This window comes from Pongo abelii, chromosome 6, assembly GCF_028885655.2.
Source record: "Pongo abelii isolate AG06213 chromosome 6, NHGRI_mPonAbe1-v2.0_pri, whole genome shotgun sequence".
NCBI lineage: Eukaryota > Metazoa > Chordata > Mammalia > Primates > Hominidae > Pongo > Pongo abelii.
In genome coordinates this window covers 147,563,968-147,580,378 of record NC_071991.2, presented here as the reverse complement: position 1 = coordinate 147,580,378, position 16,411 = coordinate 147,563,968, and the positions used below count along the sequence as shown (strand labels likewise).

At 64.0% G+C, this 16,411-nt stretch overlaps 1 pseudogene across 1 annotated transcript in view; it reads right to left on the bottom strand.

The window, feature by feature from the left end:
- Positions 1-16,411, bottom strand: part of SSPOP (SCO-spondin, pseudogene) — a 60,639-nt pseudogene that overhangs the window by 5,085 nt on the left and 39,143 nt on the right. Inside the window, exons 67-98 of the transcript XR_008527618.1 lie at positions 15,175-15,344; positions 14,601-14,647; positions 14,318-14,509; positions 14,019-14,189; positions 13,588-13,788; positions 13,181-13,277; positions 12,877-13,076; positions 12,428-12,594; positions 11,198-11,328; positions 10,822-11,045; positions 10,449-10,490; positions 9,553-9,708; positions 8,881-9,090; positions 8,510-8,677; positions 7,610-7,741; positions 7,269-7,515; positions 6,842-6,994; positions 6,720-6,766; positions 6,185-6,529; positions 5,701-5,868; positions 4,886-5,016; positions 4,513-4,637; positions 4,227-4,273; positions 3,682-3,960; positions 3,231-3,389; positions 2,963-3,079; positions 2,413-2,551; positions 2,074-2,276; positions 1,774-1,901; positions 1,530-1,672; positions 1,393-1,439; positions 370-587 (exon numbers count right to left, since the gene is read on the bottom strand). The product of XR_008527618.1 is annotated as an SCO-spondin, pseudogene (transcript). The remainder of the gene's footprint in view (positions 1-369; positions 588-1,392; positions 1,440-1,529; positions 1,673-1,773; positions 1,902-2,073; positions 2,277-2,412; positions 2,552-2,962; positions 3,080-3,230; positions 3,390-3,681; positions 3,961-4,226; positions 4,274-4,512; positions 4,638-4,885; positions 5,017-5,700; positions 5,869-6,184; positions 6,530-6,719; positions 6,767-6,841; positions 6,995-7,268; positions 7,516-7,609; positions 7,742-8,509; positions 8,678-8,880; positions 9,091-9,552; positions 9,709-10,448; positions 10,491-10,821; positions 11,046-11,197; positions 11,329-12,427; positions 12,595-12,876; positions 13,077-13,180; positions 13,278-13,587; positions 13,789-14,018; positions 14,190-14,317; positions 14,510-14,600; positions 14,648-15,174; positions 15,345-16,411) is intronic.

Here is a 16,411-nt window from a genome sequence, read left to right as displayed (position 1 = left end):
TTGGCCAGAATGGTCTTGATCTCTTGACCTCATGATCCGCCTACCTCGGCCTCCCAAAGTGCTGGGATTACAGGCATGAGCCACCGTGCCCGGCTCCAACTTGTAGACTTTTCTATAATGGTATCCCTGATCCCCAAGCCCAGCCTGTGAGTGCCTAGCCGGGACAATGGGCTTGGATGGAGTCAGGCAACAAGAGACCTAGGAGGGAGATGAACTGTTGGGGCCAGAGACTGTCCCAGGGGGAGAGCGGAGCCCTGCCGGCTGCTGCAGGGCCCGGAGTAGGGGGAGGAGCCAGTGGAGTTACAGACAGATGGGGAGGCTTGGGGTCAGAAATGGGTGGGTGGTAGCAGAGGGGGTTCGGTGTCTCACCAGGTGGGGATGCCCGAGGTGCCAGCACTCGCAGTGGTCTTCGGGGACGCAGAGGCCTGCCTGGCTGCGGAAGTGCCCGGGCTGGCACACGCAGCCCGAGGCTCGAGCTGAACTGCAGTTACTCTGGGTCTCTGTGGCGTTCATCTCCTGGCACGTCTGCTCGCAGAGCCCCAGCTCCCCCGGGGCCACCTGCTGCCACATTTCCCCAGGGGGGCACTCTGCCAGGGAAGACCATCCAACCCAGCTTTCAGGTCAGCCCTGGATCCAGCCTCGATTCTGCCCCTCCCAAGCTGAGCACCCGCATGTCCCCGTCCTGCCTTCTCTGCCGCAGCAGCCTCCAACCACACCTCCTGATCTTTCTTATCCACCCACCCAAACACTAGCTGGACCCAGGCCAGGCCTCACCTCCTTCAGAAAAGCCTCCCTGACCAATCCTGTCCACCCGGCCTCTCTATTCTCAGCACTGATGTCTCACCCTCTGGGCTGCTACCTGCCTGTCAGGGACCTAGAGACTGTGCCCTGTCTCTGCCTGTTCTGGGTGGGGGTCTGCCTGGAGGCTGGCCGTGCTGCATGTCTGCTTGCACAGAGCCCAGCGTGGCAGAGCTGGGAACATGGTGGATGGGCCCTTGGTCTTGAGCAGACAGGGGTAATGCTGCACAGCACAGGGCAAATGCTACCGGCCCGGGGGCTGCCAGGCCAGGCCCCTCATTTCCACTCACCCCTCCAGACCTCAGTTTCCTCACTGGCAGGGAAAGAACCTTCCACTTCCTGGCATCACAGCCCTGGCTCTGTGTACACTGTGTGCTAGGGAATGCCCCACAAGTGGGGCAGACCACACTGAGTGCCCAAGGAGCCCTGGGCAGGGGGTGCTGGGTCTCCAGTTAGAGAGAGGTCAGTGTGGACAGACGGGAGGGCTTCCTGAAGCTCTGTCTAGTCTGTGAGCAGGGCCCTTCTCTCCTCCTCAGTGCCAGTCCCAGGCCTTGACTTTGGAGGTGCAGCAGGACATGGACAGCCACATCTCACCCTGACAGTCAACGAGGGAGCAGCTGAAGGCTCCACCGTGGCAGACACTGGGAAGACAGAAGCACACTCAGATGCCTCCCATGTCCTCCTCCCCACCCTTTCTCATCCCTGCTCCCCACCTAGGGCCAGGCCCTCACCAGCGGGTGCAGTTCCGGGTGAGCACAGTCCCTGGGGGCAGCTCCTGGGCCTGCTCTTCCAGGGTCAGGGTGACGCCCCAGGGCAGAGAATGCTGGGTGCAGGGGCAGGCAGCAGGAGGCACACACGTGCCATTGTGCAGCAGCTGCAGCAGGGCAGGCTCAGTGACACTCGGACCACCGCCTCTTCCCTCCCCACCTGCCGGCTTCCCCCACAGGGAGTCAGGACACAGCACCCAGTACCCACCTGTCCTCCAGGGCAGCCACAGCCAGGCTGGCAGGGCTCCTGCACACAGATGGCACCAGGCTGCAGATGCCAGCAGAAGCGCGGGCATGAGGTGGCACAGGTGCTAAGCACCTGGCCAGGGGGGCACTCTGTGGGGAGCACACAGGTAGGGAGATGGGAGGGACCCAGCATCTCCAGTCCCAGGGAGGGAGCTGCCCTGGGTCTGACCTCCTCTCCCCACACCTACCCCCCACAGCTGGGGCAGGGCCTGGGCTCAGCAGCAATGGAGGGGGTCAGTCACCTGCCACCCAGGGCACTCACCAGGGCAGGGCTGCAGGTTACACTCCTGCCGTTGCTCTGTGTCCTGGGCCTGGCATGGTGCCACCCCAGGACCCCCCTCGCAGCTCTGATGTCGCTCCATAGTGCCGCCACCACAGGAGGCCGAGCAACTGCTCCAGGCTGACCAAGGCCCAAGGACTGGACACTCCTGGTGTGGGCACACCAAGGACCCGTTGACACAGGTGCTGTGGACAGGCGTAAGCACAAAGGGCTCCAGTCAGGATGAACAGAACCCTCACTCCCCAACAATGCTGACGAAGGCTGACCTGCCCCATGCCTCTACCCAAAGCTCCCTTAGCCCTGGCGTGGCTGCAGCCATACCAGTTTTGGCAATCCAGCTGCACCACCTGGGCCGGGGCCAGCTCCCAAGAGGCATTGGCACTGGGGGGGCCACAGCGGCAAGAGGAGATCGGCACACAGCGCCCATCCTGGACCAGCTGGCCAGGGGGACAGCGGCAGCCTAGGGGTGTGGGTAAAGAGGCGGAACAAGATTGGGTGCTCAGGCAGGGCTCACACAATGGATCCTCCCCCAGCAACCAGATCGAGTCCAAAGCCTGGTTTCCACAGTATCTCCCACTGCCCATGCACAGGAAGGGGCTGCTCCAGCCTGTGTGGGCACCACCCAAGTAACCCTGACAGCCACCTGAGCATCCACATGGAACAGTGGCCCTGAGTGACCCTCTCTCCTTGCAGGACTCAGAGCTGGCTGCTGAAAGTGACCACTTTCCTGCCCGGTCACTCATGACCCAGTAGTCTGAACTTCCCCCACCCTTGCCCAAGATCACACACTCTCTGGGAGCAGGAGGCAGCAGAGCGGGGAGGCCCAGGCTTTCCTGGAACTCCCAGCCAAGTGGTGGGGCCTACTGGCTACCTGGGCGGCAGGGTCCCTGCAGACACTGAACGCGGTCCCAGAGGTCGGCACAGCTGCGTGGGCACTGGTTGGCACAGTCCAGGGTGAATACAATGTCTCGGGCCTCGCAGCTCTCGCCTGACGACCAGGTGATAGGAGTCTGTGTTGGGGACGCTCTTGGGCCCCCGCTTCCACTGCGTGGCTCTGGGACAGAGCCAACTCTCCCCTCAGGTTTGGTCTCGGATGTTCCTGTCCCAGGCTCTCCTCTGGATGCGGGGATGGGAGTTACCTGGGCAGGGCCCTCTGTTGCAGCTTTCTGTCTGAGCCCATGGCCCCTGGCAGCCTCCTCCACGGGGGGCCTCTGCCTCTCTCCAGCGTAGCCTGAACCCCCCACTGCAGGGCACCTGGCAGGGGCTCCATGGCCCCCACAGACTCCACTGGCATGAGTCTGGGGAAGGTACGATGGAGTCAGTACCCAGGCCCACCTCTTGCCTCCCCCTCAAGCCTTGAGCTCTGTCGTCCCAAACGCTCTGGCAGGCCTTAAAGCCCTCTAGGCTCTCCTGCTTCTCTTCCTAGCTGCTGCCTGGACCCCACCCCCAGCTTCAAATCCTGCAGGCGCTAGAGACAAGCAGGAGGGGTAGCAGGTCAATGTGCTCTATAGCCTAGCCCCTCCCGGCCAGGTCCCCCCAACCCACACTCCACGCCCCTCCTGTCCCGTGGCCTCTGCCTCTCCCCATTACCAGGGCAGGCTCCAGGGTCAGGGCAGAGGCGCTGCTGGCTGAGGGGTGCGGTACAGAGGTGAGGGGCTCCAGTCCAGGGCCTCCCTGTCGCAGGATCCAGACAGAGCCGGTGGCGGTGCTGCTCTGAAGCCAGCAGCGGGGCCGAGGTGGGGGAGAGGCCGGTTGGGTCTCGGAGCCAGCGCTCCTCTAGGGCAGTCCTGGAGGCAGGGGCCAGGGTGCTGGGAGGCAGGCAGGGCCCACAGGGCGACCACTCGGACCACTCACTCAGAGGCAGAAGACCTGGAAGGGCAGGGTGTGGGTACCCTTTCCAGTGACCACCCCCTGGCCCAGAGACCCTGGTGGACAGGCAGGAGGGGCTCAGGGTCATGAGCAGGAAGAGCTAGAAACAGGAAGGCTGAGGGTGGTATGGGGGCAGGGTAAGGAGACCCACCATCCCGGTTTGCCTGGGACTGTCCCCATCTTAGCACTGAAAGTTCTGCATCCCAGAACCCCTGCCCCCCCAGTCCCAAGCAATGGGGACAGTTGTCCCCATAGGTCAGGGTTACCTTGACAGCCCTGGCTGGTGCAGTGCAGCTCCCCACGCCGGCATTCACTGCAGGAGGGGGTAGTCAGGGTAGACTAAGGGAGGCAGGACCCAGCCCAGGACCTCCGGGGGGGTTGGTCATGCAAGGGTAAGCTGAGCCCTAGGCACATGTGGGGCAAGATGAGGGAGCTGCAAACTCTGGCATCTCAGGGTCCTCTGTCCTGAGGCTGGACTGGGCCCTCCAGGCCTCCCTGCCCTATTGCCCGGCCCCAGCCCTCTTTCTCTGTCTCCCTTCCGCCATCACTCACCACTCCTTACAGCCCAGCTGCAGGCGGTCCCCAGGGGCCAGGGTCATCCTGGCTCCCGCTGCTGAGGTATGCCAGCAGTTACACTGCTCCGGGGGAAAGCAGCCCCCAGCCTGCTCCAGCAGCCCCTGGGTGGAAGGAGAGACGGGGCAGTGATCATCATGTCATCCCAGCACCCAGCACTGTGCCCCGCCTGCAGCAGGTGCATATGCATGATGCCGAGTGAATGGCAAGCTGGGAGGAGGCATCGAGTTCCAAGGGGTTTGAAGGAGGTGGGGCCGCCATGGACGTCAGAGAGAGGAGGAGGAGCGGGAGTGTGGGCAGAGGACCCCCTTCTGCTTGGACGTTGCTCCAGCTCCCAGCTCCCAGCTCTCACCTTGGGGCAGTAGCAGCCCGGCTGGCAGGGCGGCAGGTCCTGGCAGAGCTGATGGCTCAGATGTGTGGCACAGAGCCCAGCACAGGGGGAGCCGCAGGCATGGAACTCAAAGGGAGGCGTGCAGCTGTCCTCTGGGGGAGATGGGGGAGAGGCAGGCTGGTGGGGGAACAGCCCAGAGACACCACTCCCAAAGCCCAGAGCACATGCTGCATGGTTCTACTGAGGCCCTTGGGGTCACCTGGTGAGAGTACAAGATGCCCACCCTCCGCAAGTTGGAACAGACCAGTGTCCCCCATCTGGCATCCACTCAGCACCTGTGGGCACCTCCAGGGAAGGATCAGGATGGGTTGGGCCTTGGAGAGCCAGGAAGATGCCTGGAGGAGGCAGCTGAGGAGGGGGCTGCAGGAGTGAGGGGCCTGGCAGGTGCTCCAGAAATTGGCAGATGGGAGACAGAGGGGCAGAGATGGGAGACAGAGGGGCAGAGATGGAGAGCAGCTGCAGCAGGAGCTGGGCAAGACACCCTCCTAGAGGGCAGCTACACGGGCCAAAGCCACAGGCGGGCCGGCAGCTGCAGGGTGGACAAATTGTGGTGAGGGATTAGGGGTGCAGCTGTGATGAGGGAGTATCTGGGGGGAGCAGGGGAACAGCTGGGTTTGAGGGCAGGCACGGGCGCAGGCACGGGCACAGGCGCAGGCAGCTGCTCTGAGGTCTTGGGGGCACTACATTGGCTGTGAGGGGAGCAGGGAGTTCCAGCAGGGACCCTTGGTGGCTGCTCCCCTGCTCAGCTCCCTGGTTTCTTGCTCCTGAAGCCTCACCAGAGCAGTTGCAGATAAGGCAAGGCCGAAAGTGGCCATCCAGCCGCGTGCAGGGGGCGCCTGCCCTGGCCCCTCGGGACGCCGGGCCCTGGTGTCGGTAGCGCTGCTGCACCAGCACCCGGCAAGAGCAGCGCGTCCAGCTGCTCCAGCTGCTCCACACACACTCCTCTAGGGACCGGAGGGGTGTGTCAGCCCGCCTCTCCCCTGCCTGCCCTCCCTCTCACCCCAGCCCTGCCGAGACCCTGCACAGGAAACAGGCAAGAGGGGTCTGAAAGGCTCGGCTGGCTGGACGCCCTCTCACCCTACAAGGAGGGCCCCGAGGGAAGAGATGGTGGGAAGAGGAAAGGAACTGAGCAAAACATGGGGGCACCGACAGGGTAGGCTTATTTGAAGGGATCATCCGGGAACTAGAAACATATTTATTTTCTGAATCTCCCAAGGTAGGAAAAGTAGAGAGGTGATTTCACTTCCCCTGCACATTCACCCGGGCAGGGCCCTGGGTAGCAGCCCTGGGTGTCCAGGTGGAGGAAGGTGCCGTTGCAGGTGGGGTCGGCCTTGGCCATCAGGCAGGGGCAGGACCCAGAGCGAGAGGCCAGGCCCGGGCCACAGCTGCGGGAACAGGGCCCCCACGGGCCCCAGGAGCAGGCCTCCAGCAGCCCTGGGCAAGGCTGCTGCCCGCAGGGCTGGGTCTGGGTGTCAGGGCCCAGGCAGGGTGGGCTCCTGTGGTGAGGGGCTGCAGCCCTGCCGGCCCGGGTTCGGACCTGGTTTCCACCTCCACAGGAGACAGGGCAGTCGGACCAGGAGGACCACAGCGTCCAGGCCTCAGGCACTGTGGGAAGGCACAGGTGAGGTCAGAGGAGGCGGAGGGAGCAAAGGCCAGAGGACTGGGTCGGGACCTGCATGGTGGCCCAGAGAGTGGCAGTTAAGTAAGGTGGGAGAAAATGAGACACAGAGCACATGGCGGGCAAGGCATGAGACTAGAAGGGTGGCTGAGGCGGGGATCCGGAGGCAGCCCAGACCTGCACACTCTGTGTCTTCGCAGATCACACCCTCCGGGGTGCAGGAGCTGGGAAAGAGCCGGGACTCAGGACTCTGCTCTCCAGCAGGGCGGTCCCAGCCCCCCTCCCTGCCCTGCACTCACCACCGCTGGCACTCCCCCTGCAGCCAGCTGTCCCCCAGGGTGCGGGAGCGAATGCCCTGCAGGCACAGGGGTGGGCACGAGGGCTGAGGGCAGTACTGGCTCTGGGACTGCTCCTCCCGACACTCTGGGGCCCACGAGCCCGACGTGGAGGACCTGGGTGGGGCCAGGGCAGAGGAGATGAGAGATGGCCCAGGCCCCTCATCACTTCTCTGTCTCCTGGTGAGACACCCTGACAGGACATCTCAGGGTGGGCATGGGGGTGGCTGAGGAAAAGCCAGGGTAACCAGGGACAGAGCTTGCCCAGGGCCTGGGGTGGTGCTGCCGCTGGTGAGAGCAGGACCCAGGAACTCTGTCAGAAGAGAGACTGCGCCTTGCAGAGTGAGGCCCTGAGTGGCAGAAGGGACATCTAACCCTGCCAGCCCCATACCGGAAGCGGCTCTGCTGCCCTCCGGGCCCGCATGAGTGGCTGCAGGAACTCCAGGCCAACCAGCGGCTCCAGGCACAGTGGGTGGGAGGCGGGCAGGGCTGAGCCGTGCAGGAGAGCTGCCCAGCTTGGCATGAGCAGTTGTTGCAGGCATCCTGGTGCTGGCTCCCTGGGGCCCAGCTGTGGCCCTGGGCATCGGTGCAGTCACAGTGCCCAATTGGCACGCAGCCGCCATCCTGCTCCAGGGACCCTGTGGGGCAAGAGCTGGAGCTTGCACCCCTGGCCCCACCCACACCTTCCCACTCAGCCACCCTGACACTCCTGAAGGACAGGGCAGCACCTACCCTTTGGGCAGCGGCAGCCCTTCTGGCAGACCTGGTCGTCCTGACACACAATTCCCTCCTGGAGGTCTGAGCAGCGGCGGGGGCAGCGGTTGGCACAGGTGACCACCTCCATGCCTACTGGGCAGCCGGCCTCTGAGCAGATGGGGGGCCCAGAGTCAGGAGGGCCCAGGGCTCAGAAACCCTCCCTCTGCCCTACTGGGGACTCCCTACCTCCATAAAGCTACAGGATCCATCCCATCCCCCATGCTGGTGCCCACTGAAACACGGGAGACTTGGGAAGACTCTGGGATTGGGACATTCTAGGTAGACAGTGAGTTCCTCTCACCTCCTGTGAGTTCTCAGCACCTACCCTGGTACCCAGTAAATGTTTGTGGAGCCGGACTAAATTTGTGGGTCTCAAAAGCCAATAATGTCACCTGGGAGCCTCTTTTGTGTCCACCCAGAGGATGGGTGGGGATAGAGGAGGGGAGCCCCGGGTGAACCCACACCGTGGGGCTGGTGAGGGCCAATTAAAGAAGGAGCTGAAGCTTGGGGGTGACGGGAGGAGGCGCAGGCTCAGCTACAGCCACTGGCTCCATCCACCACCCACGAGTGCCACACCCGCTCCTAACAGTGCCACTGTCAAAGCCTCCAAAAATCGTGACAGGGCTGGGTGGCTCTTTCCCACCTCAGGGGTGGGAAAGATGAAAGGAGGAGCTCTCCTGTGGGTTGGGGTGGCTGGGGTGGATCCTTGGGCCTTGGCACAGATGACAGACGTGCTCAGGGTATCCTTGCCCAATGCCAGGCCCAGCCATCCACCCCAGAGGACTCAGTTTCCAAACTGGCCCATGAGGTAGCAGCTGGGCCCCATGCAGAGTGGAGCCCAATAGGGGCAGGACAGGACTGTCACCATTGCCATACCACAAGGCATGGGATTGCAGAGGCGGGCCTGGTGCCGCTCCCCAGCACAGGGGGCTCCCCCGTTCTTGGATGGGGGGCTCGAGCAGCTGCGGCTTCTCAGGGATTGGCCTCCCCCACAGCTGCGGTCACACCAGGACCAGGGACTCCAGCGTGACCAGCCCCCGGGCACTGTGTGAGAAAGAGAACAGCCATCTGAGGGGTCGGCTCAGGCAGGAGGCCCCCACCTATCCCACGAGCCCGGGTCAGGGTCTGGTGCGAGAGACGGAAGTGTCACACTCAGGTAGGCTGGGTGCCTGGGAGGGGGCACTGATGCCAGGGGCCTTCCAGGGGCAGGGCCTGGGGCACGCCCTGGTCTCCCCCAGCCGCCTCACCTGGGCAGGCTCACAGGTTGCAGAAGCAGCGCTCTTGGTAGGCTGTAAGGATGTCGGGGCACCAGTGCCCGCCGGGCCCAGGGGGACAGTATGCCCGCAGGCGGCGCTGCTGGCCCACCCCGCAGCTGCGGGAGCAAGGTTCCCACGGGGCCCAGGAGGTCCAGGAACAGTTCCCAGCCCCACAGCCAGGGCCAGGGCACATGGGCAGCTCTGTGACACAAAGCAGAGCTGGAGCCAGTCCTGGCTGCATGGCACCTGCCCAGCCTTTCCTCTCTGCTCCCAGCTCAAGGGTGGACCTCCACCACCCAGGCCAGCAGTGGCCTCGTCCAGAGCTCTGGGCTCTCATTCTGGATCTGACACTGACTGCTGTGTGGCTTTGACAACTGGGCCTCACTATCCCCTTTTCTCATCAGGGACAGTAATCCCAGACTCACAGGGCTGTGGAGGGATTTGGGTGGGACTTTGGGGCGGGTGGAGAGTTCAGCACACCAGAGAACAAGGAATGTGTTGGAAGTTGGATCCAGAGCCCGGAGTCAGACACTGATTTGAAATGAGATGTCAACACTAAAAACCAATGATTACTTGAGGGGTATCAGATATTGGGAATTGGAGGTTACAATGAGTTGTCTGAGAGCGGCAGGTGGGATCAGAGATTGAGGCTGGAAGGTGCACCTGTGCATGAGGGCAGGTTGCAGGGGCACTCCTGTAATGGGTCCCCCATGGTGCAATTAGCCAGGCAGAGGCGGGTGCGGCTGCGCCATGCAGGGCGAGCAGGGTCTGTGCAGCTTCTGGAGCAGGGGGACCAGGAGGACCATGGGCCCCAGCCACCTGGGGGAGGGAGTGGGGAGGGTGCCTTGTGATGAGCTGGCCCTGAGCTTCAGCCTCTCCAGGAAGCAGGGGAGGGTGAAGCGGGGAGGCGGGGGAGGGGGGAATGGGGGAGGGTGAAGCGGGGAGGCGGGGGAGGGGGGAACGGGGGGAGGGGGGAACAGGGAGGGGGGAGTGGGGAGGGGGAGGGGGAGGGGGGAGGGGGAGGGGGAGGGGGGAGCCGGGAGGGGGGAGGAGGGAGGGGGGAGCAGGGAGGGGGGAGCGGGGAGGGGGGGAGCGGGGAGGGGGAGGAGGGAGGGGGGAGTGGGGAGGGGGAGGGGGGAGGGGGGAGGTGGTCCCTGGGCTTGCTTTTCCCACAGGGAGGCCATGAGGCAGTGGTACAGGGAGTCTGGAGCTACCTGGAGCAGGGAGGAGGGAGGGGGGAGGAGGAGGAGGGAGGGGGAGGGGGGAGCGGGGAGGGGGAGGGGGGAGCGGGGAGGGGGAGGGGGGAGCGGGGAGCAGGGAGGGGGAGGGGGGAGGGGGGAGGAGGGAGGGAGGAGCAGGGAGGGGGAGGGGGGAGGGGGGAGGGGGGAGGAGGGAGGGAGGAGCAGGGAGGGGGAGGGGGGAGGGGGGAGGGGGGAGGAGGGAGGGAGGAGCAGGGAGGGGGAGGGGGGAGGGGGGAGGGGGGAGGGGGGAGGTGGTCCCTGGGCTTGCTTTTCCCACAGGGAGGCCATGAGGCAGTGGTACAGGGAGTCTGGAGCTACCTGGAAGGCCTGTCACTGGCTTCACCGTGGACCCTTCAGCCCCTGTGCCAAAGGAAACCCCACTCAGAAATGTTTTGGTACCCACAGCGCACCGGGACCACGCCTAAGGCTGGCAGCTGGCACTGTGGGCTCATGGCTATCTAGTCCAGCCCTCCTCAGCTTGAGCTCCTGCAGACAGCCAGGCCCCAAGCGCAGCACTCCCTTGCAGGATCAAGGCCTTTGCTCAAGCCGTTGCTTTCCTTCCAATGCTGGTCAAAGTTCCCTCCCTCCCTCAAAACTCCTCAGATACTGCCTCCTCCAATAAGGCCTCCTAGACGTCTGTCCAGTGCCATCCTGACCCCAGCCCTGCCCACCACCTTCCTGCTGTCCTTACCAGGGCAGTCTGGGCTGGGGCAGTACTCGAGGTCCTGGCGGGGCCCACAGCAGCCCTGACCACTGGTGGTGGGCATGGTGAGCACACACTGGCGGCTGCAGGTACGGGTGCCCAGCCCCCCACAGGAGCGGGAGCACGGGCCCCACGGGCTCCAGGGACCGAAACCACCATCGGCCTCAAAGCAGTCCTCCGGGGAGCAAGACAGCTTCCCGTGTACACGGGAGCTGGGGGAAGAGCCAGGTTAGCCCAGCCCAGGTGGGGTCAGAGGGTAGACTGGGGTTCCTGGTCCCTGTCCTCTTACCCTCTAACCCCTCACTCCACTGAAAATCTCCTTGACCCTCCCCAGCCCAGTCCCCATCCTCACCATCCCCCTCACCAGTTGCCACAGCTTGTACGAAGTGTCTGGCCCGAGCCCAGCTCATCTCTAGGCCCGAGGGGCTGACCAGGGTCACCTATGGTGGCTCCTAGCTCCTGCAGTAGCCAGGCTGTCAGCACACAAGGGCACTCCTGGGAGAGTGGGGCAGAGGAGGCAGCATCACAGCACAGGCCAGCCACCCACCCAGGGCTGTGCACATCCCCTGGAGAGACTTGGGGAGGGACAGTGCGAGGACCCGGAAGAGGGCTCCAGGCTCCAGGAAAGCATTTCCAGGAGCAGGGGGCTGTTTACCCCCATCAGGGGCATGAGCACACCATGAGAGGGGCATGGCCTGGGCTTGGCCTGAGCTGGCTTCCCCACACAGAGCGCCCAGCAGGACACAAGGAGGCACCAACACAGGCCCTCACAGGCTCACACATGATGCGGGCGGCAGAAAGAGCCTCAGCCAGGAATCGGGACGTTAGGTTTGGGTCTGGCTCTGCTGCTGTGTGTGACCTTGGTGTGTCCCCTCCCCTCTCTGGGGCTCACTGTCACCATCTCTAGGTCTAGGAGGTGAGACCAGGTGGCTGCTCTGGTCCCTCCTGGCCATGGCATCCTGGAACTCTGGCTCAGGGGTGGCCACTGGGCAGCCGGATTTAGGATTAGAAAAGGGATCCCTGTGTGCCCGTCAGGCTCAGCAGAGCAGAGCTGGGCCCTGGCTGCCGCTGGGATGCCCAGAGGGGACCAGGTGGGTCCAAGGGGAGTGAAGGTGAGAGGCACTATCCCCACAAGCATGTGACAGGCAAGAGAGGGGCAGTGAAGACCCACGCCCCACAGTGGAGGACAGCGAGGTGAGGCTGGGCCAGTGAGGTTGGGGAACATGGGAACCTGGCAGGAAACTGCCCTTCCCTGCCAGGGTGAGGGGTGGGCGGGGAATACAGGGGTGGGTGTGAGCTCCGGCGGGGCTGGGAGATGGGCCAGTCAGGAACAGAGGCCAGGCAAGTCCAGAGGCAGCAGTCCAGAGGAATGGTTCCCCATTCCCGGGGAACCAGGGACCCCGGGAGGCTGCGTCTAACTCTGCCTGCCCCCGACGCTGTCAGCAGAGGCCTCAGCTAGCCTCACCAGCCTGTATGCTGCTTAGGGACCTGCCCAGGGATGACAGGGTCTGCAAAAGTGACAGACATGACAGAGGGGACAGGCAAAGGGAGGGAAGGGAGGGCAGGGAGGGCTGTGGGGTGGACAGGTTCTGACCTGCACACAGGCCAGGCGGTGCTGGAAGGTGCCCTCGGGGCAGTAGCAGCCCTCCTCGCAGCCCTCGGAGAAGCAGCCCACCTGCTGCGTGACGTGGGCGCAGGAGAAGGGGCATCCCTCGCCAGGCTGGTATTCGCGGTACAGGCGGCCGGCCGGGCAGCCTGCCTCTGAGGCAGCAGCCACATCAGCGCCTGCTCTGGCCCCGGCCCTCACTGCCCACCCCAGGAGCGCCTTTCACCGGCCCATCCTCCTACCCTGGGCAGCGCCCCCTCCCACAGGCTCCCACAGCCTGGCTGAGTCCTCCTTCACTCGTCCATCGCTGGTGGGAGGGCACTGGGGGACACGTGGGGGTGGGGAGGGAGAGGCCAAAAGGCACCCATGAGTCAGGGTCAAAGGCCAGGATGGGACTCAAAGGTCAGAGTGGGGTTAGGTCCCGGGCTGACGCTCACCTCTGCAGACCTGTGTGCTGCACGTGCGGCTCTGGCGGGCAGGCCCTGGGCAGGGAGGACGGGCACAGTGCCGGGAGCGCAGCTGCTCCCCGCCCCCACATGAAACACTGCAGTCTTCCCAAGGGCCCCAAGAGCTCCACACCCCAGGGTCCGGGCAGCTGGGCACCTCCTGGCATTGCAGAATGCCTGCCACACAGGTGCTGGGGACAAAGGAGGGGGCTTCAGACACAGGACCAGCCCCATCCCCTGAAGGCTCCCCTCCTGAGCTCTATGAGCCTCCCTGCCCCTACTTCTCTTGGCTTACCAGTTGTCACACGGCCCAGTGACCACCTCTCCGGGTTCCAGGCTCTCCCAGGAGCTAAACCTAGACCCTGCTGAGCGGCTCTGGTTCTCAGGGATCCCTGAGGGGCACAGGAAGGAGGGTAGGGACTCCAGATAGCTCGGCTCCGCCCATCCATCCCTCCTCCCACCCCATAGCTTTCTACTCCCCACCCTCTCGCCTCCACCACATGGCACCGTGTCCTGAACAAGGGAGGTGGACACTCCAACCAGACCAGCCCTGGGAGGGGAGTCGAGGGACACGAAGGCCTGGAGAGCTGGTAATTGCTCATTTTTGTTCTGCAGCCCCAGGCTGGGTCCCCGGGGCAGCGGCACAGGGGCCAGACAGGTGGCACTGCAGGGCTAGGGGCTGGGGAGAGGGGAGACACTCACCCATGGCTCCAGGCTGGTACTGGCAGCGGCAGTGGGCTGGGGACACGCACAGCCCGTCCTGGGAGAGCTGCCCCAGGGGGCACCCACAACTGGGCTGGCAGCCCACAGAGCCTGGCTGGCACACACTCCCAGGAGACAGTTCCTGGCAGGAGCGGGGGCAGGGCTGCCCACAGGGGTGCAGACTCTGGCCACCCCCACAGTCTACGGAGGAAGAAAGCAGAGAGAGTAATCACTGAAGGGCATCCTGAGGGATGCGCAACTCTCCTGCCATGCCTGTCCCCCATTCGGACCCACCACCTTGACCAGGTCCATGACTGATGGCCTGGGAACTGTACCTTGAGAGAGTGACATGATGTGTGTGGAGGTCAGAGGCCAGAGTCAGCATCTCCCTAGACTTAGAGGGGCCCTCCCAGACCTCACTGAAGCCTGACCTGTGCACTGGGTGGAATTCTCCTGGCAAGGGCGACTCTGAGTGTGGCTCCCAGGGCAGGGCCTCCCTCCCTCAGGGGTGGGGGGCCGGTCGCACGCCCGGCTCCGGTGGGACTGCCCCAAGCACATGTCGCAGGGAGACCATGGCCCCCATGGGCCCCAGGTTCCATCCACTGTGGCAGGAAGACAGATCATCTGCATTAGGAGGCCTAGGAGGCCCAGGAGGCCCCAGGTTAGCGGAGTTGGAGCAGGGGTTTAGGGGCTTTTTGGGGAGGGACATGGGCCTCGTGGGGCATTACACCTGGGCACGTGGCGTGGCTGGGACAGGCCTCCCTCTGATGCTGGGCCCCTGCCTCCCCAGCCTCTCCAGTGCACGGGACACCACCGTGCTGAGGAGTGGGGCAGGCACAGGCTCTGGAGCGGCTCCTGGTCTGGCCCCTGCAGGGCTGGGAGCACACTGTCCACTCCGACCATGGGCACCAGCCTCCGGGCACTACAAGGAGAATGGCGGGCACTGGGGTGCAGCCCGTCCCTTCCCCGGTCCCAGGCCCCCCTCCTCACCTCCCTCCAAGCTGGGCACATACCTGGGCAGGGCAGGTCTGTGCAGTTCAGCCTCCCCTCCAGGCAGGTGCTGGGCAGGGGGTGCAGACACAGAAGAGGCAGCAGCTTAGTCCTACCCCAAACCCTAACTCTGCACCCCACCCCGAGCTGCCTCTCCCCTCCCCTCATCCTTATGATTGATCCTCAGTTTTCTCCCAGACAGTGCCCCATCTCCCAGCTCTCCAGTGCCTCCCTATCCTGTTTCCTGTCCCACTTAGCTGGCCCTCTTGGGGTCACCAGATGATGCCTACTCTTGGGGAAGGACTGCAGGTACCCTGGAGCCAACTGTGTGGTCAGATGGGTTGTGAATGCCATTATCTGTCACTCCTCCTGCCCAGACCCCTCCTGCCCCCGAGCACACGCCCAGCCCCTGCAGACACACAGGCTCAGCTTCAGCTTCCTCGCCTATCAGACGCGGGTCATGGTGTCTGCCCCACATCTGCTCAGTGACTGTGGGGGGCAAATGTGACCATCCGCGGAGACTCCAGAGAGCTCAAGAGAATGGGATGAGGTGGGTCGACTCCTGCTGGCATCCCTGCCATGACAAGGGCCCCTTACCAGTGGTTGCAGCCGTCAGGCCTTGCCAGCCGAGCACCCGGATGGTGCCGCTGCCCGGTCAGCAGGTTCAGGCAGCTGCAGTGACCCGGCTGCACGCAGATGGCCCCGTTGGAACTCAGTACCTGGCCTGGTGGGCAGTAGCAGCCAGGCTGGCAGTGCCACACGCAGTGCTGGGGGACAGTAAGTGGGGGGCCATCAGCAGAAAAAGGAAAGCTGTGCAGGGAAGACGACGGAACAAGGGGCTGAGGAGGAAAGTGTGACAGAGGCCTCATGTTTTAAACACAGAGTACGCCTTGTAGTGCGGATGAGAAAGGCAAGAAGGGGACCCAGCTAGCCTTGCAGTTTCCACTGGAGTCACTGAGTTGGCCCCTCCCTGAGGGTGGAGGGGAGGCAGGAGCAGCTGAGGAGGTTCCCTTTGGCTCCCTGGGGCAAGGATTTGGAGCTAGGTGTTCCCAAATGTAAACCCCCAATTCCAGTGGGTGACCTGGACTGATGGCCTGGAAGCTGGGGCATGCCCCAGACCTCTCTAGAACTTGGGGAGCTGGCTGGGCGAGGGGGCAGTTTGGGAAGGAGCTGGGAGGTCCTGAGGCGGCTGGGAGCAGGCACTGCCTGCAAACACCTTCTCTTCTCTTCTAACTCCTCCTCTTTCTCCTCCCTCTCCCCACCTCCCTTAGCACCTCCACACCCAAGGCCTCGAAGCCCCACCTCATTCTTCATGGACCCTACTGCGACCACTGTGTCATGCGTGTCCGTCTTGCTCAGCCCAGAACGTGGGCTCCGTGGTGACCCTGTGTTTGCTTCCCTTCGTGTCCAGGGTTCCCGGGCGGGCACATAGTGGACACCCGCTCCCCCACCCACACACAGATGCAGGTCTAGACACCAATGTGCTCATGGGGTTCAGGAGATGATTTCCCCCTTCCTTTGTGTTTATGCCATTTTTGTCATCACGCTTTAATCTGAGAAATGTCTGATCTACAGACAAGGGCTGTCAGGTGAGGCTGGCTCTCTGCAGGGCGAGGCTGGTGTCTCTCTGGGGTGGCTGGCACGCTCTGTGAACTGAAACCAGGGCCCCCACCCGTGCCTTCCTGTGCTGGGCTGCCCAAGCCCCCCTGGCACGCTCTGTGAACTGAAGCCAGGGCCCCCACCCGTGCCTTCATGTGCTGGGCTGCCCAGGCCCCGGCAAAAGAGACCGTGAGCCCAAACCCACACCCTGCCCTCCCACAAAGTGGGTCTTGGG